The 21,648-nt window shown below is 41.6% G+C and overlaps 1 long non-coding RNA gene across 3 annotated transcripts in view; it reads right to left on the bottom strand.

Moving 5' to 3' along the window:
• Window positions 1-1,605: 1,605 nt before the first annotated feature.
• The window catches only part of LOC140195513 (uncharacterized), a 55,483-nt gene continuing 35,440 nt past the window's right edge, over window positions 1,606-21,648 (bottom strand). Inside the window, exons 2-4 of one of the 3 annotated variants that reach the window (XR_011885494.1) lie at window positions 11,956-12,189; window positions 5,299-5,395; window positions 1,606-3,106 (exon numbers count right to left, since the gene is read on the bottom strand). This is a non-coding gene — a long non-coding RNA (uncharacterized lncRNA). The remainder of the gene's footprint in view (window positions 3,107-5,298; window positions 5,396-11,955; window positions 12,190-21,648) is intronic. The other 2 variants (XR_011885496.1, XR_011885495.1) reach the window with 2 other exon arrangements.

The raw sequence follows: 21,648 nt of genomic DNA, 5'->3' as shown, positions 1-21,648 counted from the left end.
GTCTTCTTGCTGCTGCATCAGGGAGGAGGTACAGGAACCTCAAATCCCACACCATCAGGTTCAGGAGCAGTTATTAACCTATCTATCAGGTTCTTAAACCAGAGAGATAACTTCACTTGCTCCAACACCGAATTGATTCCACAACCTATGAACTCACTTTTAAGCACTCTACAACTCACATTCTCAATATTTATTGCTTATTTATTTAATATTATTATTTTGGTTTTTTTTTGTACTTGCACGATTTGTTGTCTTTTGCACACTGGTTGTCCGTCTTTGTTGTGTGTGGTTTTCCATTCATTCTACAGTGTTTCTTTGTATATACAGTGAATATGTTCTTTGTATATATTGTTTCTATATATTCTTTGTATATACAGCTGACAGCGATGCAGGTGAATGCTTCCCTGGTATCATGGATTCTTGATTACCTGACTGGCAGACCACAGTACGTGTGCTTGCAACATTGTGTGTCCGACAGAGTGATCAGCAGCACTGGGGCTCCACAGGGGACTGTCTTGTCTCCCTTTCTCTTTACCATTTACACCTCGGACTTCAACTACTGCACAGAGTCTTGTCATCTTCAGAAGTTTTCAGATGACTCTGCCATAGTTGGATGCATCAGCAAGGGAGATGAGACTGAGTACAGGGCTACGGTAGGAAACTTTGTCACATGGTGTGAGCAGAATTATCTGCAGCTTAATGTGAAAAAGGCTAAGGAGCTGGTGGTAGACCTGAGGAGAGCTAAGGTACCAGTGACCCCTGTTTCCATCCAGGGGGTCAGTGTGGACATGGTGGAGGATTACAAATACCTGGGGATACAAATTGACAATAAACTGGACTGGTCAAAGAACACTGAGGCTGTCTACAAGAAGGGTCAGAGCCATCTCTATTTCCTGAGGAGACCGAGGTCCTTTAACATCTGCCAGACGATGCTGAGGATGTTCTATGAGTCTGTGGTGGCCAGTGCTGTCATGTTTGCTGTTGTGTGCTGGGGCAGCAGGCTGAGGGTAGCAGACACCAACAGAATCAACAAACTCATGGCCTTATGAATCAGTGATGTTGTGGGGATGGAACTGGACTCTCTGTTGGTGATGTCTGAAAAGAGGATGCTGTCCAAGTTGCATGCCATCTTGGACAATGTCTCCCATCCACAACATAATGTACTGGTTGGGCACAGGAGTACATTCAGCCAGAGACTCATTCCACTGAGATACAACACTGAGCGTCATAGGAAGTCATTCCTGCCTGTGGCCATCAAACTTTACAACTCCTCCCTTGGAGGGTCAGACACCCTGAGCCAATAGGCTGGTCCTGGACTTATTTCCTGGCATAATTTACATATTACTATTTAACTATTTATGTATTTATTATTTATGGTGCAACTGTAACAAAAACCAATTTCCCCCAGGATCAATAAAGTATGACTATGAATACAGTACACACAAGAAAATAAGTCTTACAATGCTATATGGTGACATATGTGGACTTCACTAATAAATTTACTTTGAACTTAAACACAAATCCCTGTAGTCTATTGTTTTATTATTAGTTTATTGTTGTCACATGTACTGACATAAATGATAAAGCTTTGGTTTTTATGTTATCCACAAGGATCATGATATGCACAAGTATATCAAGGTCATTAAAGGAAAATCAAAAATAGAATAAAGTATTGCATTTACAGAGACAAACAAGGTGCAAGGGCCACGATGAGGTAGACTGGGAGATCAAGAGTTCATCTTAAAACATATAAAAGGTCAGATCAGGAGTCTAATAACAGTGGGATACAAGCTGTCCTTGACTCTGGCCGCATGTGCCTTCAAGCATTTGTATCTTCTGCCTGATGGAAGAGCCACGATTATTTAAATGCCAGACATACAGTCAGAGAAGTCTCCTCGAATGTAGATATCCAAATGGATGAAGATCGGGCCATAGGACTTTTGGTGAGTTGTAATCGGTTTATTATTGTCATAAGTGCAGAGATTAAGTAGAAAATTCAGCTTTGCATGCCAGCCATTCCGATAATTTCAAAAAATAATCACTTTGAAGTAGTACAGTGGGAAAAGCAACAACAAAATGCAGAATAGGGTGTTACAGTTATAGTTACAGAGGAAGTGTAATTTAAAGTGGAGCTTGAGAGTGTCAAAGGTTACAGGGAGAAGGCAGGAGAATGGGTTTGAAAGGTGTAATGAATTAGCCATGATGGAATGGTGGAGCAAATTTGAATGGCTGAATTCTGCTCCTTTGCCTTATAGTTTAATAAGGTGCAAATTCTGTGCTGAGGTAGACTGTGAGATCAAGAGTTCATCTTTATTATAGAGGTCCATTCAATAATTTTAGAACAGTGGGATAGAAGCTGTCCTTGAGCCTGTTGGTGCATGTTTTCAGGCGTTTGTATCTCTGTTTATGGAAGGTGGGGGAAGAGAGAATGTCTGGGGTGAGTGGGCTCCATGATCATGTTAGCTACTTACCTGAGGCAGCAGGGAGTGTGGGCGGAATCCTGCGGAGGAGACTGCTTTTCATGATGTTTTAATAACTCTCTGCAATTTTTTGTAGTCTTGGGCAGAGCAGTTGCCATGACATGTTGTTTCAAGGAAGAGTCCCTTTAAACAGTAGAACATAGATTACAATTTTTTGCACTTCAAGCCAATATACAACAGCATAATTTACAGTCAAAATGCTCTGGATGGCTTTTCATTAGCCACTGATGTGAGTGTAATATAGTAAACTTGAAGGCTCTAAAAATATGCATTCAAAGGTTCAGAAGTTCAATGGTTTATTTTCTCCTTCCATAGCTCCGCTCACATTACCAGATATTCTGATGAAGAGGCATTATGGCTTGATAAAGGGTCTCAGCCTGAAACATCGACTCTTTATTCCTTTTCATAGATGTTGCCTGACCGCTGAGTTCCTCCAGCATTTTGTGTGTGGTACACTGCCAGTGTTATTTCTACCAAAAAATGCCGCGTCTGAAACCGGGACTGCAGGCTGCATCTGAGTTATTTCCAGAGTCTGGCATCGTACTTATGCAGGTTAGGTGCGACCAGCATTGTTCGTAATGGCCAACTACTTCCCCTCTGCAGTTCCGTCCACTCCAGCCTGGAACCTGGAGAAGGAAAATGAGCTTGAAACACTTCTGAGCAATGAACACTGGGAAAACTAAATCATTCGAAAGCAAAGAACTGCAGGTGCTGGAAATCTGAAATAGGAAAACTTTGGAAATGCTCAGGGGCCAGGTAACAGCCATGGAGAAAGAAACTGGGGTAATGCTTTCATCATCCAATCTGCTGAGTATTTCAAATATGATGGCTTAATTTGCTAGATTTTCATTTGGATGCTTAACGCTTCTGCTGATTTACAAAGGTGGCCTTTGTTAATTGGATTGATGTCATTGTTAATTGGATTGTCAGATATGTGCAGAGGGAAACAATATCCATTGACAATATTCAGCAGGTATCTCCAAGCAAACCCATTAATTGGATGTCACCAGAAAGTGGGTGAAATAGTTTACCGATAATATTTAATTCACTGCACTTGTAACTATGAGGTATGCTTCCATACAGTATGAATCCCTACCTGCTAATAAAATTGATAATATGAAGCATTAAATGTCAAACAGTTCCACAATTCAAAGATTTGAAGATAGGGAGAGTGGTTTGGTATGCTGAACATCCCACTGTAAAAGACCTTCGAGCCATTTTCAAATATCCCCGATGAGATTATCAAAAACATTTAAAACAGTTTAAATGTGTTTAGATAATTTTAAAAAGATGTTGTAAAGTAATAAAAATTTTAAAAATCATAAGAGCACTTAAGATCAAGTTTAAGGAATAGATAAGAATTCTGAAATTTAAGACTAGTCAAAAAAAGAAAATAACAAACTGTTATCTGTTTAATCAAGTTTGATGCTCTACTTGCTTTACACCCATGATTGTGTGGCTAAGTACAGCTCCAACACCATATACAAGTTCGCTGATGACACCACTGTTGTGGGCTGTATCAAAGGCGGTGATGAATCAGCATACAGGAGAGAGATTGAAAATTTGGCTGGGCGGTGTCATAACCACAACCTCTCACTCAATGTCAGCAAGACCAAGGAATTGATTGTAGACCAGGAGAAGGAAACCAAAGGTCCATGAGTCAGTCCTCAGAGGATCAGAGGTGGAGAGGGTCAGTAACTTTAAATTCTGGGTGTCACTATCTCAGAGGACCTGCCTGGATCCATCATATAAATGTAATTGCAAAGAAAGCACAACAACATCTCTACTTCCTCAGGCATCTGCGAGGTTTGGTATGTCATCAGAAAGTTTGACAAACTTCTATTGATGTTTGGTGGGAAGTGTGATGGCTGGTTGTATTACAGTCTGGTATTGGAACACCAATGCCTTTGAATGGAAAATCCTGCAAAAGGTAGTGGGTTCGGTCCAGTACATCACAGGTAAAGCCCTCCCAGCTATTGAGCACATCTACATGAAATGCTGTCATAGGGAAGAAGCATCCATCATCAAAGATCCTCACCACCCAGGCCATGCTCCTTTCTCACTGCTGCCATCAGGTAGAAGGTACAAGTGCCTCAGGACTCGTACCACTGGGTTCAAGACCAGTTACTATCCCTCAACCATCAGACTCTTGAACAAAAGAGAATAACTATACTCTCTTGCCCATCCATTGAGATGTGCCCACAACCAACGACCTTACTTTAAGGAATCTTGTTATTTCATGGTCTCATTGTTTATTGCTATTTATTTATATCTGCATTTGCACAGTTTGTTGTCTTCTATGCTCTACTTGCTCTTTCATTGATCCTGTTTATGGTTACTGTTTATGGTTACTGTTCTATAGAATTTGCTGAGTATGCCCGCAGGAATATGAATCTCAGGGTTGTATGTGGTGACATGTATGTACTCTGATAATAAATTTTACTTTGAATTTTGAACTTTGAGCCCATTCAGATGAATAGAGTTGCAATAAGTAGAAGAGTTACGGCCAGCATAAAGCTGAAGGGTTGGATATGAAGTCCATTGGCCTTTTAGCTCAGCACATCTAAACTGTATTTCTATCTTTCAGGAGAAAGAAATCCATGGTCATGGGAAAAAAATGAACCCTCTGCACAGACAGCACCTGATGTAGGATCATACCTGGCTCTTGGAGCTATGAGACAGAAAGACTTCTTGCTGTGTTACCATGCCAATAGCTGCAATAATAATTTAATGGCCCAGCAATCAGAACTGCTCAGTCTTCTGGATGCAATTCTCCTAATGAAAGTGATTATGATAAATATTAATCACAAGTCCAAACCTTTGACTTGTTTCATTCTCTGTCATCAGCCATTTTTGCAATAGTAGAAACACAAGAAACTTCAGATGCTGGAGGAACTCTGAAGGTCAAGCAGCATCTGTGGAGAGAAAATATTGTGGACGTTGGGTCAAAAATGGCATTAGGATTTTTACCATAACTTTGACTTTTTTACAATATTACCATCCTCAGATATCTTTCATTGCCTTTTATTTAAAATACTAACCTCTTCATTGCTTTGACACAATGTAAACCATTTTACACCTCGAATTTCACCTTCACAATATTTTCACTTTTCCTAGATATATTCAAATCCCTTTGATTTGCATTATGCTGTTCTAGGTATTAGCTTTTTTCATCTAAGTATCTATCGGCTACGTTTCTGATTCCTAGCTCCAAATGATTTACGAAAACATTTAAAGAAAAGCAGTTCCAAAACAAATCTCTCAGTTATCCTTCGGAAACATTCCTCTGGTTCATCTGACTGCAATGCCTCAGGGTTCCATCAGTTAATCAATTGCACATCCATTGTAAAATATTTCTATTAATACTTGCTTTCACTATTTTCATAACCAGCCTTTCCAAAGCAGCTGTATCTAACTTCCCCATTTCAAATGCCTTTGTCACATATGCAATAAAGTTAGTAATTTTAAATTGGCTAGTCTTCTCTGTTATGAATAATTCGTCAGTGTATAGTTACAGATTTAAAAATTCATTTTTCAACTCTTCCATCAAATTGAACATTTGCATTCCAAATTTGATTTGGAGTTTGTGAGGAGTCTGATTTATCAATCTATTATTTCTGATTTTTTTATGAGATACAGGGATCAGAACTGATGTTATCAGACTTAGTTGCAATTTTTAACTACATCTCCACTGAGCCAAGCCTTAATCTTTCCATACATTCATTATGCATCTCAGCTGACCCAGATGAAGAGCCAATCTTTGAGGCCAAAAAAGGACATTATTGTACCAAAGCCAAGCCTTGTACATCACCTAAAATATACAGATTAAAACTTACTCAATCCAATGCAGCAAAAGGATTTCTCAAACAAAAATCAGAAAATCAAATTATTCAATGTATCCGGGTAAGACAACATCAGTGGGCAGAACAGACATACTGGGGTTTGGGGTTTTCAACAACCATCAGAAAGGTTGAAAAGATTCTGTGGAAACCTGTACTTGAATAACATCTCACCATTCTTTCCACACATGTTCCCTGACCAACTGAGTATTTACGGCATTATGCTCTAGTTCAAAAGTGTTTGAAAGTTTAGAGTAACACACGCAAAATGCTGGAGGAATTTAACAGCTCATTTGTCAGCTGTTCATCCAATCCATAGGTGCTGCCTGACCTGCTGAGTGCCTGTACTGTTTTGTGTGTATTACTCTGAAATTCCAGCATCTACAGAATCTCTTGTGTTTATGTTTGAAAGTTCGTCATGTTTCTGAAAATGAATCAGGATCTTTGTGATATCAGATGTTCACATGAAGTTCTTGCTAGCACCTACCTGTGAGGGTTTTACAGCATAAAATTCAATCAAAAAAAACCTGGAGACAGGCAACAATTTTCTAAAAATTCACAATGTGTTTATTGTCATTCAGTACGCTTCTCGATTAACAAAAAAAATGTGGGGTTACTTTTTGGAACAAGACACAACGATGTGCAGCTTGCTTGCAGAAAACCCTCATTAGATAACCAATCACAACTGATTAGCAATGTCTCCACAAGCAGCCAGATAAACAACATTAAGTGTTTCTGTCATGTATGCGGACTCGACCATTAACGTTCATTAAATCATCTGTGTAGAGAGAGGCGATTCAATTACCCATTTGAGAAGATATTAAAACATGTAGCAATGTGTATTTTAAGTATTCACTCGAGTGGTTTTATTCTAGCTAGGAGGTTCACAAAATTAGAAACAAAAAAAGTATATTTTATAAATGCAAACACGAGGAAATCTGCAGATGCTGGAAATTCAAGCAATACACACAAAAAATGCTGGTGAACGCAGCAGGCCAGGCAGCATCTTTAGGAAGAGGTACAGTCCACATTTTGGGCTGAGACCTTTCGTCAGGACTAACTGAAAGAAGGGATATAACCATATAACAATTACAGCACGGAAACAGACCATCTGGGTCCTTCTAGTCCATGCCGAATGCTTAGTCTCACCTAGTACCATCTACCTGCACTCAGCCCATAACCCTCCATTCCTTTCCTGTCCATATACCTATCCAATTTTTTTTAAATGACAAAATCGAATCTGCCTCTACCACTTCTACTGGAAGTATAGTAAGAGATTTGAAATTGGAAGGGGAAGGAATGGAGCTAAGAGCTGGAAAGTTGATAGGCAAAAGGGATACGAGGCTGGAGAAGGGAGAGGATCATGGGACGGGAGGTCTAGGGAGAAAGAAAGGGGGAGGGGGAAGCCCAGAGGATGGGCAAGGAGTTATAGTGAGAGGGACAGAGGGAGGAAAAAGAGAGAAAAAAAATAATAAATAAATAAATAACAGATGGGGCACGAAGGGGAGGTGGGGCATTAGCGGAAGTTAGAGAAGTCAACGTTCATGCCATCAGGTTGGAGGCTATCCAGACAGAATACAAGGTGTTGTTCCTCCAACCTGAGCGTGGCTTCATCTTGACAGTAGAGGCGGCCATGGATAGCCATATCAGAATGGGAATGAGACATGGAATTAAAATGTGTGGCCACTGGGAGATCCTGCTTTCTCTGGCGGATAGAGCGTAGGTGTTCAGCGAAACGGTCTCCCAGCCTGCGTCGGGTCTGGCCAATATATAGAAGGCCGCATCGGGAGCACCGGATGCAGTATATCGCACCAGCCGACTCACAGGTGAATTGTCGCCTCACCTAGAAGGACTGTCTGGGGCCCTGAATGCTGGTGTAAGGACATGTATAGCACTTGTTTTATAGGCTGGCACCAAATCCCCATCAAAACTGGGACCTTCTCTTAAAGGGACCTTTGCAACAACAATTTACATGTGTGAATCACCTTGAGCACAGACAAAAAACATGAGGCTCTGAGAGAAGGTAACAAACTTCACAATGAGACATATTAAGATATACAGGGAAAGATGTCCAAATTTTCAGTCAAATTGGCAAATTTTATAGAGTATTTTAGAGGTGGAAAATGAGGTATACAACAGACTTATTGTAGGAATTCCAAAGATTGGTCTGGAAGTTGAGATGGTGAGCTAGCTAGTTCACTTGGTGGAAGGAGTCAGAGGGTGATAGTGGAGGGCTGTTCTTCAACCTGTGTCATGTCGTGTGCAAAAGGGATTGGTGCCGGGTCCTCTGCTATTATTATTTTATCATGGATTTATTGATTATGCCCAAAGGAAATGAATCTCAGGGTTGAATATGGTAACATATATGTACTTTGATAATAAGATGATTTTGAAATTTTGAACCTTGCTGTTTTTCATATACAAGAGCCGTTCTGATGAGAATGTTGGTGGAATGATTAACAAGTTTGCAGATGACACTAAAAATGGTGGTGTGGTGGACTGTGAAGGTGATAATTTAAGGTTACTACAGGATCTAGATTGAATGGGGAAGGGGCAAAGAAATGGCAGATGGAATTTACCAAAGTGTGAAACTCGGGCAGAACAAACACAGAAAGTGACAGGACCCTGGGCAATATGATAAGGTAAGGAGTCTGAAGAATATCAGTATATTTTTCCTGAAAGTGGTAACACAGGTAGACAAAATAGTGAAGATGATGTATGGTATGCTTGCCAAAAATCAGACAGAGCATTAAAGAGGATATCATGTTGGAGCTGCAGTGGATTTTAGTGAGAGCTCACATGGAATATCACGCCCAGTCTGTTTGCCATACTATAGGAAGGATGTGATTACCTGGAGAGGGTAACGGAAAGATTCACAACAATGTTGCTGGTACTGGTGGACTTGAGTTATGAGCGAGACTAGACAGACTGGGACAGTTTTCCCTGGAGCAAAGGTGGCTGAGGCTTACCTTATGAAGGTTTGTAAAATCACAAGAGACAAATGATAAAGTAAATAGTCTTTCTCCCAAGATAGGCATGTTCAAAATGAGAGGGCATAGGTTTAAGGTGAGAGGGGAACATTTTAAAAGGAACCCCAGGACAACTTTTTCCACACGGAAGTTGGGTACGTAGGAGGAGCTGCCAGAGGAAGCTGAAGACGTGGGCTTAGTTACAATGTTTAAAAGATATTTGGATAGGTACATAGAGGGGAAATATTTTGAGGATATGGGCCAAAGTCAGGCGAATCTGAGATAGACATTTACATTGGCATGGATGAGGGGGTCAAAGGGCTGTTCCTGTGCTGTAAAACTCTGACTCACGGAGCCAAGCAGCAGAAGCAGTGGCCATCAGTAACGGGACAATTAAAATTGGGGATTCTCGTTAGCATAGTGCTTGATTGACACAGACATCTTCGTAGGTTATAGACCTGGAGCAGATCACAGATACAGAGAACACCTACGTCATGATGCTGTTCATCGACTATAGCTCAGCATTTAATACCATCATTCCCACAATCCTGATTGAGAAGTTGCAGATCCTGGGCCTCTGTAATTGGATCCTCGACTTCCTAACCGGAAGACCACAATCTGTGCGCATTGGTGATAACACACTCTCCTCACTGACGACCAACACTGGGGCACCTCAGGGGTGTGTGTTTAGCCCACTGCTCTACTCTCTGTATACACATGACTGTGTAGCTAGGCATAGCTCAAATACCATCTACAAATTTGCTGACAATACAACCATTGTTGGTTGAATCTCAGGTGGTGATGAGAGAGCATACAGGAGTGAGATATGCCAACTAGTGAAGTGGTGCCATGGCAACAACATGGCACTCAACATCAGTAAGATGAAAGAGGTGATTGTGGACTTCAGGAAGGGTAAGATGAAGGAACATATACCAATCCTCAGAGGGTTCAGAAGTGGAAAGAGTGAGTAGCTTCAAGTTTCCGGGTGTCAAGATATCTGAGGATCTAACTTGGTCCCAAAATATTGATGTAGTCATAAAGAAGGCAAGACAGCGGCTATGCTTTATTAGGAGTTTGAAGAGATTTGGCATGTCAGCAAACACGCTCAAAAACTTCTATAGTTGTACCATGGAGAGTATTCTGACAGGCTGCATCACTGTCTGGTATTCAGGGGCTACTGCACAGGACCGAAAGCTGCAGAGGGTTGTAAATCTAGTCAACTCCATCTTGGGTACTAGCCTACAAAGTACCCAGGACATCTTTAGGAAGCAGTGTCTCAGAAAGGTAGCGTCCATTATTAAAGACCTCCAGCACCCAGGGCATGCCCTTTTCTCACTGTTACCATCAGGTAGGAGATACAGAAGCCTGAAGCCACACACTCAGCGACTCAGGAACAGCTTCTTCCCCTCTGCCATCCAATTCCTAAATGGAGTTTGAAGCTTTGGACACCACCTCAATTTTTTAGTATACAGTATTTCTGTTTTTGCACATTTTTAATCATCTATTCAATATACGTATTGATTTATTTATTATGTTTTATTTCATTTGTTATTATTTTTTTCTCTCTGCTAGATTATGTATTGCATGGAACTGCTGCTGCTAAGTTAACAAATTTCACTTCACATGCCAGTGATAATAAACCTGATTCTGAGAACAATGAGACCACGAAGACACTTGAAAAAAAATTGGCCCAATGAGCACTAATGTAACTCACAAATAGGACTTAGTTCAAGTCAGAACATTAACAGCAAAGTGTGGCATCATCTCACATTTAGGGAGGATGGAATATGGAGGTCAGCCAGGACTACACTGAAGGTAAGATGGTAAGGTTAAGGCTTTCCGCAACAGAGGCAAAAGCAGAGATAATGTCTGGTGGATGGTATTAAACTCTTCTAGTGACAGCACAGGAAGGGGATCAGAAGTTCATCTTGTCAAACTTAAACAAGGTAGAAAATCTTAAAAAATTGCAGATGGTGGAAATCTAAGACAAAATAAAACAGAAAATGCTGGAGGTTATAGGGTAATCATGTTTGTGATAGAACAAGGACAATGGATATAGTTTCCTACTACAATGGAATCCAGCAAATTGGGACACATCAGGACCTGAAATACAAAACAAATTAAAATATTACCAATATACTACAGTACTATAAAATTGTATTGATTCCTAATAGCTATCAATGGAGGAATTTATCCAGTGTACACTGCGTGCTCCTTTTAATGACTTTAAATGAGCAAAAATCAGTACCCTGCAGATAATGGAGCACCTTCATCACAGTTCAAAGTTCAAAGTACATTTATTATCAAAGAATGTATACATTATGTAACCTTGAGATTCATCTTTTAACAGGCAGCCACAAAACAAAGTCCAAAAGGAACACATTTAAAAAAAACTGTCAAGCACTCAATATGCACAGAAAAAAAGCAAATCATGTAAACAATAAATGCAAGCAAGTAGAATGCTGAATTGAAGCCCACAAAGAGAGTCTGTCCATAGACCTTTAGTTCAGCACAGAGCAGAGCAGTGAGCTGAACCGGCCCATCCCTTGCCTCAGGGCCCGACACCCTGACCTTTTCAATCTGGTCCAGCACCTAAATCATTGTCCAAACATTAGGTTTTGATACATCCTGGGGCATGGACCCCACCACTTCGAATTTGACCTTTACCTGACCTTTCCAATTTGGCATGGCGCTTAAATCGGTCAAATCTCGAGTCTTCCTCTCTGTTGAGGCTGTCTCGCTTTGTGTAGGTTCTGCCATATTGCGTTGCCTTCAAGTCCAAAGGGAAGCTAAAGACTTGCGATGATCATTTACCAGACAAAGAATCATTAGCAAAGTACTTAGTTGTTTTCCTTGTTTCATCGGCCACAGCCAGAAGTTGCTGAGATTCACCAACGCCACCTTGAACCAGAAGAATACAATGCATTAGATGATTGCATCCTCCAAATCTTCATTTTCATTGTAACATTTAAAATAATTGTTGATGCCTTCAAGTTCTTTGTAGCTCTTGTGTGGTAGTTAATGGGGTTATTCCTATATCACACTGTTAGCCACTCTCACATGGGAGGAATTCACATATTGAACAAGCAGCGTTATTATTAAAAGTTCAGTTGAATAGCCTGCACATTGGCTTCTGGGTGTCTCTCTGTACTTTCCCTCAATACTGAACACAATATGGAGTCAGAAGTGGTTCATTGTCGATCCATTCTGGCTACAGACCAAGTGAGATCCCCAGCAAGCAAGAATTTACAGTAAGACTGTTCTTACTCACGTATACCTATGGAAAATATCTGAAGTCTTGTCAATCTAGTTGCTAACTGTATGTGCGTGAGCTGAGACCTGGCTGGATTGCTAGGCAACACTTTCAAGCTACACCCAAAAGTGGATAAATTGTAATTATCTGTGGACCACTAGTCTCAGGGAGTGCACAGAGACACAGGCACAGCAGAGAAGTCAGTCAAACTCTCAGGGAGAGAAAAGATGAATTTTGTAGTCCAAATAAATAAAATAAGAAATAAATAAAGCAATTAAAAAATGGGGCAAAAACTTGCAATACCTACATCTACTTACCTAATAAAACCCTCGAAGACATTTGACTTCTCTAAACCATGGGATCTGGAAGATGGCTCAGACACTTTGAGAGATTCAGGGTTGAAAGCAATTTCACTCAGGCTTCAGAAGACCATCAAGTAAGCACACTGATACACTGCACAGGGGCCAAAGCAAATGATATCATGGGTGGACTAGGACTGACAGATGCTCAGAAAAAGTAGTACAAACAGAGCAGGACAAATTCAAAGAGTATTTCACAGGAAAATGAATTATGATATGGGCACATGGCCAAGTGGTTAAGGCACTGGACTAGCGACCTGAAGGTCGTGATTTCGAGCCCCAGCCGAGGCAACGTGTTGTGTCCTTGAGCAAAGCACTTAATCACACATTGCTCTGCGATGACACCGGTGCCAAGCTGTATGGGTCCTAATGCCCTTCCCTTGGACAACATCGGTGTCGTGGAGAGGGGAGACTTGCAGCATGGGCAACTGCCGGTCTTCCACACAACCTTGCCCAGGCCTGTGCCCTGGAGAGTGAAGACTTTCCAGGCACAGATCCATGGTCTCGCAAGACTAACAGATGCCTTTACTTTAGACAGTAAAATTCAGATCCAGAAAACAGGAGCCAGATGAAAGTGTAAATGACTTCATCACAGCATTGTATGCCCTGTCAGACAACTGTGCATATAGAAATCCGAGAGATGAGCTCATTAGAGAATGGAATTGTGTCAGGCTACTCGACACCAAATTGTCAGAGAAACTTCAGTCGCAGGCAAATCTCACACTAGAGAAAGCTGTAACTATGGTCAGAGTGAGAATGTTCATCAGCAACAGGCAGAACTCAGGTATGAAAACAACGCTGAGGTAAAGCCAGAAGCTGTACTAAAGAAGGGTACAAACAAGGTGCAGTCAGAAAGCAGAAAGACTACAGAAAGAGGTGACAGTAGCACTCAGCTCAAACAAAACAGACTAGCAAAACAAAGCACAGGTAAAATGTCCATGTCAAAGAGCTCTGTCCAGCAAAAGAAATGAAATGCCACCAATGCAGTAGAGTTGGCCATTATAAAAGCCAGTGTCACTCAAAAACAGCTCTTCAGGAGGTCAAAGAGAACCATGAGACAAAGAGGCAGCTTTCCTTGGGACTCTAGATTCAAACAGGCAAGGCTAGTTTGCTATGGTTCAGTTGCAAAATGAGGCAGTGGCATTCAAATGGACACTGGGGCAGATGTACGTTCACAAAGCTGGCAAAGAAGACTGGTATTACGCTAAACCCAAAAAAAAGTAAGTGCTCATGGGGCCAGGGCAACATGAACTCAGTGTGAAAGGAATGTTTACCATTTCCATCTGTAAAACGAGAAACAGCCAAACGAGGATGTCTATGTTGTTCAGAATCTCTTCTCACTACAGCTGGGGTGGCATTTTCAGAAGTTTTTGGATGACTCTGCCATAGTTGGATGCATCAGCAGGGGAGATGAGGCTGAGTACAGGGCTACAGTAGGAAACTTTGTCACATGGTGTGAGCAGAATTATCTGCAACTTAATGTGAAAAAGACTAAGGAGCTGCTGGTAGACCTGAGGAGAACCAAGGCACTGGTGACCCCTGTTTCCATCCAGGGGGTCAGTGTGGACATGGTGGAGGATTACAAATATCTGGGGATACGAATTGGCAATAAACTGGACTAGTCAAAGAACACTGAGGCTGTCTACAAGAAGGGTCAGAGCCGTCTCTATTTCCTGAGGAGACTGAGGTCCTATCACATCTGCCGGATGATGCTGAGGATGTTCTACGAGTCTGTGGTGGCCAGTGCTATCATGTTTGCTGTTGTGTGCTGGGGCAGCAGGCTGAGGGTAGCAGACACCAACAGAATCAACAAACTCATTTGTAAGGCCAGTGATGTTGTGGGGATGGAACTGGACTCTCTCACGGTGGTGTCTGCAAAGAGGATGCTGTCTAAGTTGCATGCCATCTTGGACAATGTCTCCCATCCACTACATAATGTACTGGGTGGGCACAGGAGTACATTCGGCCAGAGACTCATTCCTCCAAGATGCAGCACAGGGCGTCATAGGAAGTCATTCCTGCCTGTGGCCATCAAACTTTACAACTCCTCCCTTGGAGGGTCAGACACCCTGAGCCAATAGGCTGGTCCTGGACTTATTTCATAATTTACTGGCATAATTTACATATTACTATTTAACTAGTTATGGTTCTATTACTATTTATTATTTATGGTGCAACTGTAACAAAAACCAATTTCCCCTGGAATCAATAAGGTATGACTATGACTACTATACCGTTGAGAAGCTGAACCTGGTTGTAAACCTGGATTTTCTAAACAACGTTCAGTGACAGGAGAACTACCCAGAGTTGTTCACAGGCCTGGAGGTACTGAAATAAGTGTACTGAGGCCAGGAGTAACACCCTACTCTCTGACCACAGCAAAGTGTAGACCAGTCCTATTGCTGAACAAAGTCAAAGCTGAGCCTAAGGGAATGGAGGTGCTTGACATCATAACTAGAGTAAATGGACCTACTGACTGGTGAGCGGGCATTGTTCCTTTTAGCAAGCCAGATGACACAGTGAAGATCTATGTTGATCTAACAAAACTGCATAATGCAGTGAGGTGAGTGAAGTTTATTCTGCCCTATGTTGAGCACACATTGAGTATGCTGAGTGGAGCAAAGCTCTTGACCAAACTGAGTTTTGTTTGAGTTGCGCTTTTGTACTGCTGGACATTGCTTGTACTGGCTGGTTACTTGATTTTATTTATTGTTTATTTATTTTATTTGTTGTTTTATAGCATTGAGTGCAAGAGTTGCAAACTCATTTTCGCTGTATTGGTGTATGACAAATTGTACTATGCAATGACAATAAAGATATTTCATTTCAGATGCAAACTCAGAGTTCTGGCAGAACCATTTAGCTCGAGTCACAGAATCTCACAACCTTTATCACACCATAGGAAGGAGTAGTCTGCCACATGGACGATATACTCATTCGGAGGCTCAAGTGAGGAACATGATAAAAGAGTGGAAATTGCCTTGGAGAAAATGAAACAGGCTGGAATCACCCTGAACAAAAAGAAATGCAAACTTGCAAAGTTGAAGGTGAAATTCTTAGGCCACCAGATGTCTTCAGAAGGAGTGCAGCCAGATTCAGATGAACTGAAAAGAGTTTGGAATATGGAACAACCTACAAACGTATCAGAGATCCTCATTTTCCTTGGCATGGTAAACCAGATGGGAAAGTTCAATCCAGATTTTGTAGAGAGAACAAAGCCACTACATGACCTCCTCTCGGAGAAATGTTTGGACCTGGGATGCAGCACAGGAGAAGTCATTCTCATCAATTAAAGCAGAGCTTCTCTCTCCATCAACATTGACGTTCTTTGATCTGAACAAAGCAACCAATGTGTCAGCAGGTGCCTCTACCTTTGGCCTGGGGAGAGTGCTCATGCAACACTGCAATGGTGGATGGAAACCGATGCCATATGCATCGAGCACTGACTCCAACTGAACAACGTTATGCCCAAATCAAAAAGGAGACACTGGCTCTTGTGTGGGTTTGTGAACACTTCAGCTGCTACTTGATAGGCACTAAATTCCTACTTTAAACAGACCACAAGCCACTTGTCAGCCCCCTCAGCTTGAAACACTTGGATGACTTACCTCCACATCTACATAAGATTCAGAATGAGAATTAGGTGATATTGTTATGACATCAAATATGTCCCTGGAAAATCTTTCACAACACCAGACACTCTGTTGAGGATGCCATGCAGAAGTGAGTAGATGGAAGCTGACTCTGCCCTCATGGAAGATACCAACATCTACTTAGCTTACCTGTATCACAGAGAAAACTGGACAAAATCTATACTGAGTTGAAAAATGACCTAATCTGCAGCAAGTTCATGCAAAACTGTGAGCATGGATGGCCAATTGTTCCAAAAGGAGCTCACAACTCAGACCTTACTGGCAGGAAGCAGACCCACTCACTATTCTTGTTTGTTTGCTGCTAAAGAGCTCCAGACCCATCATTCCTGATTCTATGCATGCCAAAATCATCAGTGGAATCCACCAAGGACATCAAGACATTAAAAAAATGTTGCCTAAGATCAAGGCAATCCATGTGGTGGCCAGGTTTGAGCACACAGCTGGGAGATTACATAAAGCAATGTGAAGAATGCAGAGAACTATACAAAAGTCATGCTGAATCTCTGTCACACAGAATTCCTATGGCAAATTGAAGGCACAGACATTTTTGAGCTGAAAAGAGACAAATCTCCTCACATGGAATATTGAGTTGTTCAAGATGTCCTCTGCATCCTCAGCAGCAGTTACACAACACCTGAAAGCTGTATTCACTTGCCATAGAATACCAGAGACACTTGTATCAGACAACAGTCCAGAATTCAGCTGCTCAGAATTCAAAGCCTTTGCTAAGGACTACGAGTTCAAAACCAGACAAGCAGTCCACAGTACCCACAGGCAAATGGGGAAGTGGAAAGAGCAGTACAAACTGTTAAGAGTCTCCTACTGAAGGCAAAAGATCCCTACAAAATGCTGCTAGCTTATCATTCCTTACCTCTTGTGAATGGCTACAGTCCATCAGAGTTGTCAATGGGCTGGAGACTGAGAATGTCATAAAAGGGGGGGCACTGGTGGCAGACCCAAATTCAAGACACAGACATTGAAGTACTAGGAACAGGACTTGACTAGAGTTGAGACAAGAACACAGACTTGGGCTAGGGCATTGGCTAGGCAAGCAGGACCAGGACAAGGAACTGGGAACTAGGAGCCTGGGCTTGGACTGGACAAGGACCCAGAACCTGAGTCTTGACTCATGCTCGGACCCCAGAACTAGGCAAGGGTATGACATGGCTACAGGACTGGACATGGCTTGGGTACTTCATGGCAAGGACATGAAAAGGCTTGGGTTCAGACTCCAAGCCAGAGACTGGACAAGGACCCGGGTCTTGGGTCAGGCTCAGGAACTAGGCAAACACATGACGTGGTCTTGGGAGACAGGACTAGGCGAGGCTACAGGTCAGAATGAGAACACAAAGCCTCAGCTTAGTCAAGAGAGACAGGAACACAGAGCCTTGGTCAAGGGAGACAGGAACACAGAGCTGGGACCCCTCCTTGAAAACAGGACATAGGGTCAGGACTCATACACAGAACACTGAGAGATCTCCACTCAGGGTAGCAGCAAATTGCCAGACCTACCCAGCGGAGGCAAGGGCACAAAGACAGTTCCTAACACTAGGTAGCAGCAAACAGCCAGACCTACCTAGTGAAGGCATGGACACAGAGACAGTTCAAAACAACAATAGACAGTTCCGTATCTTGCTCTGGTGGTTGAACTTGACAGCAGTGCAGGCACGGGTTACAGGCAAGACAAGGCTTCAGGAGGAAGAGGCTGAGAAGGGATTCAGACAGAAGGTTTTAACAGGTCTCTGAAGGTATTTATGTGTCTGCCCGAACGAGAATCATGTGCCTTAATTAGAGCACCCCACAGAACAATGGAAAACCAGAAAACCTGGAATAAGGAGTAATGGACCGGACCGTTAACCGGAATCCGGATTTCACGGACCGGACCATGACAGAGAACAAGCCTGATCATTCTTCCTTCCCTTCTCCCACCTCACATACTGGACTTAGACAGAGTGAGAAATTTTGAGACAACACAGCGTGAGAAAATGAAGAGCAAGTATGATCTCAGACCCCGAGCAAAATCTTTGTCGTCACTCAGGAGTGGTGAAGCTTTTGGGTTCCCAGACCAATTCACCAAAGGAACAATAGTCCGGTAGCATGCACCAAGATCATTTGTGATCAGAACATCACAAGGTGGACTCAAGCGGAACAGATGTGTGCTCGTGCACCTTCAAAGTCCATGAACGGTAGAGGATGAAATAGAGTGACTTGATCCTTATGACAAGGACTACTTATCTGAGGTGGATACACCTGCCCGAGAATCTCTGCTCCAACACTTCCAGGAACCTATACCAGATATGGGCGTTTATCTGCCCCACCACAGAGATATACTTTATAGCTTAATAGCTTAGGGCAAGTGACTAAAGAGGCAGAATAATCCTCTCACTTTGCCAGAGTGTTCAGGGAGTCTACCCTGACTTCCATTAGTGTTTTTTAAAAAGAGTTCTAATGTTGGAAACATTTCACAAATGAGACTGTTCTTTAAAAAAAAGAAATTGGTAGAAAAAAGGGGGAAACTGAGAGAGAGAGAGAGAGAGTGTGTTAAAAACAAGAACATTTATAATGTTGGCAATTCTTTTTTGTAAGGAGCATAAGTTAAGTGCCATGGGTAAAGTGAACTGAATTGCTCCATTTCAGTGACTGCAATTTTAATGCAATCTTCCAAATCCTCATTTTAATTGTAACATTCAAGATGATTATCGACACCTTCAAGTTCTTCATAGTTCCTAATTGCAGAAGTAGTGAAATTGTTTCATTTTCACTCCCGACTTTTTCTGGCATCTCCAAGCCTGAATGAGCAACTGTAATAAGCAAAATAGTTCTGAATTGTCTTACTGTTTATTACTCACCAACTATCAGTGCTTTTTGCCAACAGCCTTCTGTCCCAATTAAGTGGCGCAGTGTCCCAAATAAACTAACGAAATCTGGGCTATTTTCTCTATTAGTTTTAATTCTTTAAGAGTTGTCCCAATTAACTCGTGGTCCAATTAGCCAGATGCAACAGAAGTAGCAATGATGGAGATGGATAAGAATACGTAGGTGCTGGAAATATTCAACAAATGAGGAAAAGACAACAGAGTTAGCATTCCAGATTGATAAAGCAAACTCTGTTTCTCCCTTTGCTTCTTTTGAAAGGTCAATGTCATGGGCACAAACTCTGTTGCTCTTTTTTTTAACGTTCTTTTTTTAAGCTTTCTTCTAGTTTCTGCATCACCTTGCTTTGTCATAAGGGAAGACATCAGAGGAAGTTCAGGTTTTTGATGGTCAGGTTTCTCACTGATATCATCACCACACTGTATTGAGATCATTACTTCTGCCAATAATTTTGGGAAAGTGATCTGTCAACCATGGAATATACAAAACCCAACTTAATCTGACATTCGCAATTTCTAAACTTCACATACCACACACCATAAAGGTTGTGATAGCGCCTGGAAAATATTGCTTGCATTAGCATTAAGGACAAATAATCTCAATCAGCCAGCTCTCTCTATGAGCACAATGTAGTAATTAGATTTTAACCTTGGTTTTTCCTGCTTGTTTGAATGTTGCCCAGCGGAAGTAATCATGTCTCCTCCACAGGAATCTTAGTCAGCTGCCAACCAGTTGTTGGAGCCATCAATTTTAGTTAGTTGACTGTTGCTCTCAATTTAAATGTAGTAAGCTTCTTGCATGATTTGTGAAAGTATAAACTGGTTGTTGATTTTGGTACCTCTAGTGCCCCTGATATGCAATTTTTTGATATGCAGGTTTTGGATTGTCAGCTTCCACACAGTCACTTGTGTGGGATCACTATGGTGGATCTCTCTACCTTCAAATAATCGGCCTATCCTGGACTATCTTGTCCTCAGTGACCTGCCCCATTTCACATGCCTCTGCCGTATTTGCATTTATGTGGTAATGACACAATTCTGTATAGGTGTGGTGTAGCCAATAGTCAAAAAATTATTACAAACAATTGAATGATATGCAAGAAGGTCATAAGCCTTATTAGTAATTTTTGATCCTAATAATACTGAAACGTACTGTAAATGATTCAGTAGCTGCTAATCCAATACAGTTTTCTTCAATTTATTTCTCGGAATGCGTTTTAAAGAGAGAGGTCACATTTTCAGTGGAGTGCATTTATTGTGTAGGTGCTAGAAAACTTTAGTGGTTAATCATTACTATGGAGGGAAGTGCTACCTTAAATTTGGTGTGCTTCTGTTACCTTAAGAAATAGCAAGATCATATTTTGTACCTTGCTTGCAGTTCTGTTGAGGACCAACTGCCACAACAATGGCGCTTATTCATTTCTGAGATACAAAGCATTCCAGTCCACCTTTTCATCACAAATCATGCTATTCACATTATTTAATGCAAGCTCATCATCAACTATATATACTGTAACTTTCAAATTACCAGAGTGCAATATCGATAAAGACAAGAATGGTGGCCCTTATACATAGTGTGTTTGTAGTGGCTGAACCCAGTTTCAGCACACCTTTAGCAGGCTGTCCTGGACCATACACTGCTAGTTGAAGTTCTGTATCTGAGTGAATGAGTGAAAGTGATACTTGGCATGAAAGACCAGAGCAGAAGAATGCACAGTAAATTACAAGCATGGAATAATTAACAGCCCATACCTATTTGCTTGCAGGATGATAGAGTTACCTGATTGAAAGCAACTGAACAATAATGAGTGTCTGCTGTTTGAAAAGGCCTCAACACTGAAGTGTAATCACCCCTGCAATTAACCATAATAACATTGTAGAAGATGAGTTGCAAAGAAACTTTACTTTATTTCTAACAATTGGCTGATGATGAGTCCATAAACATGTCAATAGGCCTCAGTTGTGAGGTATAGACTGTGTGCAGTATAGTGTGCTGATCCATATAAAATTCATGAAGAAAGTTAGATGCACTCCTGTAGCACCTTTTGTAACTCTAGGATGTCCTGAGGTGTGTCCCAACACATTTCAATTTATTGTTGGAGACTTCAACCAGGCTTGTTTGCAGAAAACCCTGCCCAATTGTCACCAGCATGTAACCTGTAGCATCCGAGGTCCCAATATACTAGTCCATTGCTAGCCTAACATAAGGAATGCCTACCGTC

Source organism: Mobula birostris, chromosome 3, assembly GCF_030028105.1.
Source record: "Mobula birostris isolate sMobBir1 chromosome 3, sMobBir1.hap1, whole genome shotgun sequence".
Classification (NCBI taxonomy): Eukaryota; Metazoa; Chordata; class Chondrichthyes; order Myliobatiformes; family Myliobatidae; genus Mobula; species Mobula birostris.
The sequence above is the reverse complement of the archived record's forward strand: the minus strand, read 5'-3'. Positions and strand labels throughout refer to the sequence as shown.